Source organism: Panthera uncia, chromosome F1 (assembly GCF_023721935.1).
Source record: "Panthera uncia isolate 11264 chromosome F1, Puncia_PCG_1.0, whole genome shotgun sequence".
NCBI lineage: Eukaryota > Metazoa > Chordata > Mammalia > Carnivora > Felidae > Panthera > Panthera uncia.
The window spans coordinates 60,895,940-60,907,305 of NC_064813.1; positions in this window are offsets into that span (position 1 = coordinate 60,895,940).

Genomic DNA, 11,366 nt, shown 5'->3' on the forward strand with positions numbered 1-11,366 from the left:
GAGGCAAGGAGGACGGAAATATCTACTCCATGATCTCTAAAGCATGTCTCAACCCTCAAAACCTCTGGTTCCGCACAGCAGCGACATTCCTAAAAACCCGTATCGAAGACTGATCTGCCAGGTCAGCTTACGTAGGGCACCTGCCTCTTACTGGCTCCCCATGGCTGGTGATCTTCCGGACATTCTCAAGGCCTCCACAGTCAACGGGAAGTAAATCTGACCTTTCGGGGGTGTTCATGCGGCCAAAGGGCAACCCTGTGGATATACTGATGCCAGCCTTAGAGGGCTTTTCTTGGCTCTGTTTAAAGGGAAGTTCTGCAGGGTTTCCCTGAGGAAAGCCCTTGTATTCAGGGCAGGGAAGCAGAAATCAGAGGCGCGGAACCAGACATCTGGTATTAGCTCTGGTCTTTGTGCGCTGGGGTCAGAGGTCGGGGTGGGAACCAGCAGGGCAGTGGAGAAAAGTATCCCAGACACATGGAGAGTGTTCTTCCCTCCTTCACGTCCTCCGGAGGACCCAGCCCGCACCCGGGGCCGCTACGTGCTCCGCAGCACTCCTAGCCAGATGCGGGTTGGCCCGAAGGCCAGCCATCTGGACTGGAAAGCCAATTATAGCCATAACAGGCAGCTGATTCTAGTTATACACGACAGCCTCTCCCAGCCTGCATGTCTCAAGCTGGAAATCACACATTTAGGAAGCATCTGCTTGGGACACGAGACACCGCTCCCATGGGGACGGAAGGAGAAGAATGTGGGGCCATGGACATAGGCTCACAGGCTGCTGGTAGAAGCAGGTTCTGAGCAAGGTGTACAGGCTCCTTCCTGCCATCCCAGCCCTGATCTGTTATCTTCTCTCGCCTCCCTGGAAGGAGCACGTACGTCCAGGACTGTCCAGCAAAGAGCACTGGGAATAGTCACATCCACAGACCGTCCAAGCTTTAGACAAGAGGAGGCTCTGCTGTGGGGCTGCTGAGGCCCCTCGGTGGGGGCCTCCCAGAAAACCCGGTGCTTACCTCCACAACCCTTTCTCCACAAACCTCCGGCGGACCCCATGCGGTGTCCAAAGGCTGATGGCCATTCAGAAGGTGGGACGCACAACAGCAAATCCCACCTTCCTCTGCTCAGGTGCCCTGATGCCCTAATGTGCCTCCCTTCCCCAGGATGGGTCAGGGTCCCCCCCTCAGCCCAAGTCAGCCTGATGTCCAAACTAGAAGACCAGAGCAGATGTCCTAGACGTTCTGAGAGCCCCAAGCCCCGGCCTCCCATGCCTGGCTGTGTCCCACCACAGCGAACTGGGCTTTTGTGAAGACCACCCCTCCCCCACCCGGTGTTCTCCTGCCTCCATGACCAGCACAGCCTGAGCTCTCTTTCTGGAATGTCGTCCTGCTCCACCCCACCTCTTCAACATACAGGAAGCAGAAGAGGGGGCAAGAACACCACCTCTGAGTGCCAGCTGTCCTGGGTTCAGAACCTAGCTGGGCCACCCTTAGTAGATGCCTCCCTGGCCTCTCTGTCCCTTACTTTCCTTTCCCGGAGCGTGAGGATGACGACTACCCAGTAGTTACTTCACATGGCTGCTTTGAGAATTAATCAAGCCAGGGCACCTGGCTGACTCAGTGGGTGGAGCCTGCGACTCGATCTCAGGGTTGTGAGTTCGAGTCCCACATTAGGTGTAGTGATTACTTAAAAAAATAAATCTTTAAAAAAAAACAGAATTAAATAAGCTAATACTTATAAAAGATTTTTTTAAGTTTATTTATTTTTGAGAGAGAGAGAGAGAGAGCACACGCTAGCAGAGGAGTGGCAGAGAGAGAGAGAGAGAGAGAGAGAGCGAGCACGAGCGAGCAGGCTCCACATTGTCAGTGCAGAGTCCAATGCAGGGCTCAATCTCAGGAAGAACCATGAGATCATGACCTGAGCTGAAATCAAGAGCCGGACACTTAGCCAACAGAACCACCCAGGCACCCCCTGGGAAAGGTTTAAAACAACACCTGCTCCATAGGAAACACAGGATGGCTGCTGGTCTTTTTCCAGGAACACCCTCCTGACTCTCCCCATCCTCTCTCACCGCTTTCCCCAACGATTCCTAAGTAGAGCGCTCACACCGTTTCTCCATTATTAGATCAGATGCCTGTCTGCTGCTCTAGGAGTTTCTCAAGGAAAGAGATGGGGACTTATTTTTATTCCCATCTCCAGGACGAAGTGATGGGCATCAGGCAGGGATTTGAAAGGACGCGTCTTGAGTTAAATTGGATGGGAAACTCCTAGTAATGCCTTTCATTCAATGGGCGGTACCCACACGCAGGACGTGTTGCTAAGAAGTTTATTTGTATTAATAAGTAGTTTCTCTCAATTCCATTTCTCAGGTTCTCAGAGCTCACAAGTTGGGCTTTGAGAAGCGTGATGACACATTGCTACTATAAACCAAAATTTGAGGACTTAAGGAAAAAGAACTGGAGAAGTAGAGATAAAGACATGGGGTGCCCGGGCGGCTCAGTTGGTTAAGCAACTGACTTCAGCTCAGGTCATGATCTACCAGTTTGCGAGTTCGAGTCCCGCGTCAGGCTCTGTGCTGACAGCTTGGAGACTGGAGCCTGCTTCGGATTCTGTGTCTCCCTCTCCCTCTGCCCCTCCCTCACTCACACTTTGTCTCGGTCTCTGTCTCAAAAATAAACATTAAAAAAATTAAAAAAAAAACAGACACACAGTGACCTCTACGGAGAGAGATACAGCAGAACTGCCACCTTGGAGTCTTCAGCACAAAAAAAGGAGATTCTCTGTGGCCAAATGAGCTCTCAGGAAAGCACACTTAAGTCCAGAAAAGACAAATATATAATCAGACATATGCCTAAAAATATATAACAGAAAATTACATAGAAATAATTCAAAATAATAGAAAAATGGGGCACCTGGGTGGCTCAGTCGGTTAAGCGTCCGACTTCAGCTCAGGTCGTGATCTCATGGTCTATGAGTTTGAGCCTCACATCGGGCTCTGTGCTGACAGCTCAGAGCCTGGAGCTGCTTTGGATTCTGTGTCTCCCTCTCTTTCTGCCCCTCCCCTGCTCATGTTGTCTCTCTCTGTCCCCAAAATAAATAAAAACAAAAACAAAACAAATAATAGAAAAGTAAGTTCAGGGGGTCAGCATAAAACAAACCAAAGTAGATGAATGGGAGGTTCTCTATATTATACACACACACACACACACACACACACACGTCCCTGTATATATTATATGCATGGCTATATATTATGTAACATACATTATATTAATTGTTGTAGTGCTACAGTAATATATAATCTTAATTATACCAATATGCTATTACTAAATAGTAATAGAATGATATATACACATAAAATAATAATATAAAATAAGGAGTCACAAAATGGAAGTAGCTCAGTCTGCACCCACCGAGGGTGGCCTGGGGCTGTGAGGACAGGTGTCAGAGAGGCAAACTTCTGGAGCGAACCGGGCAGGAGAAAAAGGCCTAGAGAACAAAGGAGATTCTTCTCTGAGGTGGAACAGGTGCTCAGCCAGTGTTCAGATGAACAGAAAAGAGGGAGCCGCCCCTTAGGAAGGGCGCTGTCTGGGTGGATGATGGGGACTGTGTGCATCCCTCTCCTGGGAGGACAAGCTTCGGCCAGTTAGGAACTGGGGGAAGAACTGATGACCAAAATAAGTGAAATGATAATAACAAAGTCCTCAGTGATGCAAAAGAACATAAACCTCTTGCCCGGGCAAAATTCTATAATGACAATCATCATTTTATGGTTTTTAAAAAGTCCTCTCTGCTATTTGATGAATTTAACTTCAAAATGGCTTAGGTGGTTCAGGATGAAGAGTTGATGTGGGTCTTTGGGCAGGGCCCTGCAGAAATAATTCTTGGATGCAGAAAAGTCGTCTTAATTTCACTCACACCAAAGATGGAATCAACTCACGTGGCATAGTTTTACCATTTAAAAAAAGGTATTCTGGGGGCACCTGTGTGGCTCAGTCGGTTGAAAGTCCGACTTCGGCTCAGGTCATGATCTCACAGTTTGTGAGTTCGAGCCCCGCGTCGGGCTCTGTGCTGACAGCTCAGAGCCTGGAGGCTGCTTCAGATTCTGTGTCTCCCTCTCTCTCTGCCCCTTCCCTGCTCATACTGTCTCTCTCTGTCTCTCAAAAACGAATAAACGTTAAATAAATAAATAAATAAATAATAAAAAAAGGTATTTTTTAAATGTATCCCAAATTCTATCATGAAAAAAACATTGCCGCAGCATAAGTCCCATTAAAAGAATAACCCCCTCCCCGCCAAAAAAAAATGAAAACCCCATTTCACAAAACGGGATCTGGAGGACTGCAAGACCGGCCAACGTTCAATGTGAGGAAACGGCGGAGGGAGGGTCCCCTTGTTGGTGGAAACCCGGCTCAGCCCGGCACTCACCTCCACCCCCCTCCCGCCTGCATTTCCCGCTCCCAGTGCAGCGCAGAGGCCTGAACGCCAAGCAAGCGGTTTAGCAGCGCCACCCGGTGCCAGATTCACAAACCACAACAAGTTTTCACCTGAAAGGCTATAACTGGAGGCCTCCTTCTGAAATTCGGCGCAGGCACTAACTTCTTGCCTGGGGTTATTTCTGGAGCCCAAGAAACCTAATTCCAGCACACTTTTAAGAGTTCTGTACAGGAGAGGAGCCAAGATGGAGGAACAGCACAGAAGTTTTTTGTGTGTCTCGCGTCCGTGAGATGCAGCCAGACCGACACGAAACCATCCTACACACCTAGACAACTGATCGGAGGATGAACACAACAATCTGCACAACCCGAACCACAGCATTCAGCAGGTACGCGGCGCAGAGAGGTGAATTTGGGGAGCGAGAAGCCGCTGAGGATAGGGAACCGCTTTTGCGGGAGGAGAGAGGACGGAAACTGGGGAGGGGGGAGAATTCGGGAAAAGCACCCCTCCCCAAAAGCAGCTGGAGAGAAAGTGGAAAATTGGAAACGGCCGCAGGGACTAAACTAAAAAGGGAGAAAGGAGAAAGGAGAGGGTTTCAATTCCATTAAGACCGTAAACAAGGGGAGCACAAAGGCTGCAACTCCGCAGCTCCCTACCTGGCGGTGCTCTGGTGGGAAGGGCGAATCCCCAGGAGCAGAGTGGGGGCCGGGAGGTCCTCGGGCCACACGGGGAAAGGCGGTTCCACTGCCGGAAGGACATTTGGTGGAGATTGTGAGGCCACCTGGGCCCAGCACACCCCAGAAAACGGCCACATTCGCTGGTGCTGGAACAGGGTCGTTGGGGGTGGACCCTGGTGCCAGATGTGTTGTGATTTCCCATCATCCCTGAAACGCTGCTGCTGCCCTAGCTCGCGAAGTTTCTCTGGGCCGGGCTGGCACCTCGGCGCAGTCTCGGGGCACCACCAGCAGCAGGGTCCAGCGGGTGTCCCTGGGTGCAGCCGACATTCGGCCATTGCTCATTCGCCATTGCTGGTGAGACCCTCCCGCAGAGGGGCGGAGCGGGTCAAGGCCGAAGTCCTTCGGAAGTAAGGGGCCGGGGAAAACAGCCGCGTCTGAGACAAAACTCGGGAGAGAGCTGCTGCCTGGGGCCCGGTCACGGAGAGTGAAGAAGCAGGGAGTGGACGAGAGCTGAAGACGGAGGACGGGTGCGCGACTGCCGATCTGGGAGAACAGACCGGGTAGCCGGGTGACGCCATTTTTACAGCTCCCGCGCAGGCGCATACGCACCTACGAGCGCCGCAACACTCCACCCCAGTAGGCTAGCAGCGCCATCTAGTGGAGACGGGAGCCGTTACACAGAGCCCCGCCCAGTGGGCAACCTTGCTCTTCAAGGACACAAATCTCACCGCTGGCTTAGTTTATGGACTATAAAGAGCTTCATGATCTGACTTCTAGGGGAAAACGAAGTAATTTCAGTCGTATTTCAGTCTGTTAGCAGGTCCATCTATTCAATTTTTTTTTTCTCTCTTTTACACTACTTTTTCTTGAATACAGAAAGAAAAAATTCATTTTTATTTTCAATTTTTATTAAAATATTTTTCGTTAATTTTTTTACTATATTTTTTACTTTTGTGCAAACTTTTTCAAACTCCATCCTACTTCCATCATTTTATTTTAGTCTACCTCACTGTACTCACCTTTTCAAATTTTCAAACGATTTCCTTTTTTTTCTTTTTTCTCTTTTTCATTTCTTTTCTTTTTCTTGAATGCAGAAAGAGAAAAACTTCATTTTTACTTTCAATTCCTATTAAAAATATTTTCTTTAATTTTTCTACTATATTTTTTGCTTTTGTATAAATTTTTTCAAATTCTATTTTACTTCCATCATTTTATGTTAGTCTACTAGAGTGTATTCACTTTTTCAAATTTTCAATTCCTTTTTTCTCTTTTTCCTCTTTTTTGTTTCTTTTCTTTTTCCTGAATACAGAAAGAGAAAAATTCATTTTTATTTTTAATTTTTATTAAAAATATTTTTCTTTAATTTTTTCTACTATATTATTTACTTTTGTGTAAATTTTTTCAAATTCTATTTTACTCCCATCATCTCACTTTAGTCTACTTCAGTGTATTCATTTTTTCAAATTCTCAAACGATTTCCTTCCCCCCCCCCCTTTTTTTTGTCTAATCTGTCAAACCACTTTCAACACCCAGACCAAAACACACCTAGGATCTAGCATCATTTATTAGATTTTGTGTGTGTGTGTGTGTGTGTGTGTGCGTGTTTAATTTTTTAATTTTAATTTTTTTTAATTTTAATATTTCTACCTCATTAATTCCTTTTCTACCTTCAAAATGACAAAACGAAGGAATTCAGCCCAAAAGAAAGACCACAAAGAAACGACAGCCAGGGATTTAACCAACACAGATACAAGCAAGATGTCTGAACCAGAATTTAGAATCACGATAATAAGAATACTAGCTGGACGGGGTGTCTGGGTGACTCAGTCGGTTGAGCGTCCGACTTCGGCTCAGGTCCTGATTTTACGGTTTGTGAGTTCGAGCCCCACATCGGGCTCTGTGCTGATGGCTCAGAGCCTGGAGCCTGCTTCGAATTCTGTGTCTCCTTCTCTCTCTGCCCCTCCCCCACTCATGCTCTCTCTCTCTCTCTCTCTCTCTCTGTCAAAAATAAATAAACATTAAAAAAAAAGAATACTAGCTGGAGTCGAAAATAGATTAGAATCCCTTTCTGCAGAGATACAATAAGTAAAAAATAGAATGAAATTAAAAATGCTATTACTGAGCTGCAATCACGGATGGATGCAGCAGCGGCAAGGATGGATGAGGCAGAACAGAGAATCAGCGATATAGAGGACAAACTTACAGAGAATAATGAAGCAGAAAAAAGAGGGAGATTAAGGCAAAAGAGCACAATTTAAGAATTAGAGAAATCAGTGACTCATTAAAAAGGAACATCAGAATCATAGGGGTTCCAGAAGAGGAAGAGAGAGAAATAGGGGTAGAAGGGTTATGTGAGCAAAGCATAGCAGAAAACTTTCCTAACCTGGGGAAAGACACAGACATCAAAATCCAGGAAGCACAGAGGACCCCCATTAGATTCAACAAAAACCGACCATCAAGAAGGCATGTCATAGTCAAATTCACAAAATACTCAGGCAAGGAGAGAATCATGAAGGCAGCAAGGGGGGAAAAAAGTCCCTAACCTAAAAGGGAAGACAGATACGGTCTGCAGCAGACCCATCCACAGAAACTTGGTAGGCCAGAAAGGAGTGGCAGGATATATTCAGTGTGCTGAATCAGAAAAATATGCAGCCAAGAATTCTTTAGCTAGCAAGGCTGTCATTCAAAATAGAAGGAGAGATAAAAAGTTTCCCAGACCAACAAAAACTAAAGGAGTTTGTGACCACTAAACCAGCCCTGCAAGAAATTTTAAGAGGACTCTCTGAGGGGAGAAAAGATGAAATATATATATACCAAAAGCAACAATGATTAGAAAGGACCAGAAAACACCACCAGAAACTCCAACTCTACAAGCATGATAATGGCAATAAATTCATGTCTTTCAGTACTCACTCTAAATGTCAATGGACTCAATGCTCCAATCAAAAGACATAGGGTAACAGAATGGATGAGAAAACAAGATCTATCTATATACTGTTTACAAGAGACCCACTTTAGACCTAAAGACACCTTCAGATTGAAAATAAGGGGATGGAGAAACATCTATCATGCTAATGGTCAACAAAAGAAAGCCGGAGTAGCCATACTTATACCAGACAATCTAGACTTTAAAATAAAGACTGTATCAAGAGATGCAGAAGGGCATTATATCATAATCAAAGGGTCTATCCACCAAGAAGACCTAACAATTGTAAACATTTATGTGCCAAATGTGGAACAGCCAAGTATATAAATCAATCACAAACATAAAGAAACTCATCGATAGTAATACCATAATAGTAGGAGACTTCAACACCCCGCTCACAGCAATGGACAGATCATCTAATCAAAAAATCAACGAGGAAACAATGGCTTTGAATGACACACTGGACCAGATGGACTTAACAGATATATTCAGAACATTTCATCCTAAAGCAGCAGAATATACATTCTTCTCCAGTGCACTTGGAACGTTCTCCAGAATAGACCATATACTGGGACACAAATCAGCCCTAAGTAAATACAAAAAGATCAAGATCATACCGTGCATATTTTCAGATCACAACACTATGAAACTCGAAATCAACCACAAGAAAAAAATTGGAAAAGTAACAAATACTTGGAGACTGAAGAACATCCGATTAAAGAATAAATGGGCTAACCAAGCAGTTAAAGAGGAAATTAAAAAGTATATGGAAGTCAATGAAAATGATAACACCACAACCCAAAACTTCTGGGACACAGCAAAGGCGGTCATAAGAGGAAAGAATATAGCAATCCAGGCCTTCCTAAAGAAGGAAGAAAGATCTAACCTTGCGCCTTAAGGAACTGGAAAAAGAACAGCAAATAAAACCCAAAACCAGCAGAAGACAGGAAATAATAAAGATTAGAGCAGAAAGTAATGCTATCAAAACAAAACAAACAAAACAAAACAGTAGAACAGATCAGTGAAACCAGAAGCTGGTTCTTTGAAAGTATTAACAAAATTGATAAACCACTAGCCAGTTTGATCAAAAAGAAAAAGGAAAGGACCCAAATAAATAAAATCAAAAATGGAAGAGAAGAGATCACAACCAACACAGCAGAAATAAAAACAATAATAGGAGAATATTATGAGTAATTATATGCCAATAAAATGGGCAATCTGGAAGAAATGGACAAATTCCTAGAAACATATACACTACCAAAACTGAAACAGGAATAAATAGAAAATTTGAACAGACCCATAACCGGTAAGGAAATTGAATTAGTAATCAAAAATCTGCCAAAAAACAAGAGTCCAGGGCCAGATGGCTTTCCAGGGGAATTCTACCAAACATTTAAGGGAAGAGTTAACACCTATTCTCTTGAAGCTGTTCCAAAAAATAGAAATGGAAGGAAAACTTCCAAACTCATTCTATAGAGCCAACATTACCCTGATTTCAAAACCAGACACAGACCCCACTAAAAAGGAGAACTATAGAGCAATTTCCCTGATGAACATGGATGCAAAAATCCTCAACAAGATATTAGCCAACCAGATCCAACAATACATTAAAAAAATTATTCACCACAACCAAGTGGGATTTATACCTGGGACACAGGGTTGGTTCAATATCTGCAAAACAATTAACGTGATTCATCACATCAATGAAAGAAAGGACAAGAACCATATGATCCTCTCAATAGATGCAGAGAAAGCATTGGACAAAATACAGCATCCTTTCTTGATAAAAAAAACCCTCCAGAAAGTAGGGATAGAAGGAGCATACCTCGAGATCATAAAAGCCATATATGAACAACCCAAAGCTAATATCATCCTCAATGGGGAAAAATTGAGAGCTTTCCCCCTAAGGTCAGGAACAAGACAGGGATGTCCACTCTCACCACTGTTATTCAACACAGTATTGGAAGTCTTAGCCTCTGCACTCAGACAACACAAAGAAATAAAAGGCATCCAAACCGGCCAGAAGGAGGTCACACTTTCACTCTTCGCAGATGACATGATACTCTATATGGAAAACCCAAAAGATTCCACCAAAAACCTGCTAGAATTGATTCATGAATTCAGCAAAGTTGCAGGATATAAAATCAATGCACAGAAATCAGTTGCATTCCTATACACCAACAATGAAGTGACAGAAAGAGAAATCAAGGAATCGATCCCATTTACAGTTGCACACACACACACACACACAAAACAACTGTAAAATACCCAGGAATAAATCTAACCAAAGAGGTGAAAAATCTATACACTGAAAACTATAGAAAACTTATGAAAGAAATTGAAGAAGACACAAAAAAAAAATGGAAAAAGATTCCATGCTTCTGGATAGGAAGAACAAATATTGTTAAAACGTCGATACTACCCAAAGCAATCTACATATTCAATGCAATCCCTATCAAAATAACACCATCATTCTTCACAGAGCTATAACAAATAATCCTAAAATTTGTATGGAACCAGAAAAGACCCTGAATAGCCAAAGCGATCTTGAAAAAGAAAACCAAAGCAGGAGGCATCACAATCCCAGACTTCAAGCTATACTACAAAGCTGTAATCATCAAGACAGTATGGTACTGGCACAAGAATAGACACTCAGATCAATGGAACAGAATAGAGAACCCAGAAATGGACCCACAAATGTATGGCCAACTAATCTTCGACAAAGCAGGAAAGAATATCCAGTGGAATAAAGACAGTCTCTTCAGCAAGTGGTGCTGGGAAAACTGGACAGCGACATGCAGAAGAATGAACCCGGACCACTTTCTTACACCAGACACAAAAATAAACTCAAAATGGATGAAAGACCTCAATGTAAGACAGGAAGCCATCAAAATCCTGGAGGAGAAAGCAGGCAAAAACCTCTTTGATCTTGGCCGCAGCAACTTCTTACTCAACATGTCTCCGGAGGCAAGGGAAACAAAAGCAAAAATGAATTACTGGGACCTCTTCAAAATAAAAAGCTTCTGCACAGAGAAGGAAACAATCAGCAAAACTAAAAGGCAACTGACAGTATGGAGGTTCTTCAGAAAACTAAAAATAGAACCGCCCTATGACTCAGCAATTGCACTACTAGGCTTTTATCCAAGGGATACAGGTGTGCTGTTTCGAAGGGGCACATGCACCCCCATGTTTATAGCAGCACTATCAACAGTAGCCAAAGGATGGAAAGAGCCCAAGTGATGTCCATCGATGGATGAATGGATAAATAAAATGTGATACACACACACACACACACACACACACACACACAATGGAGTATTACTGTGCAATCA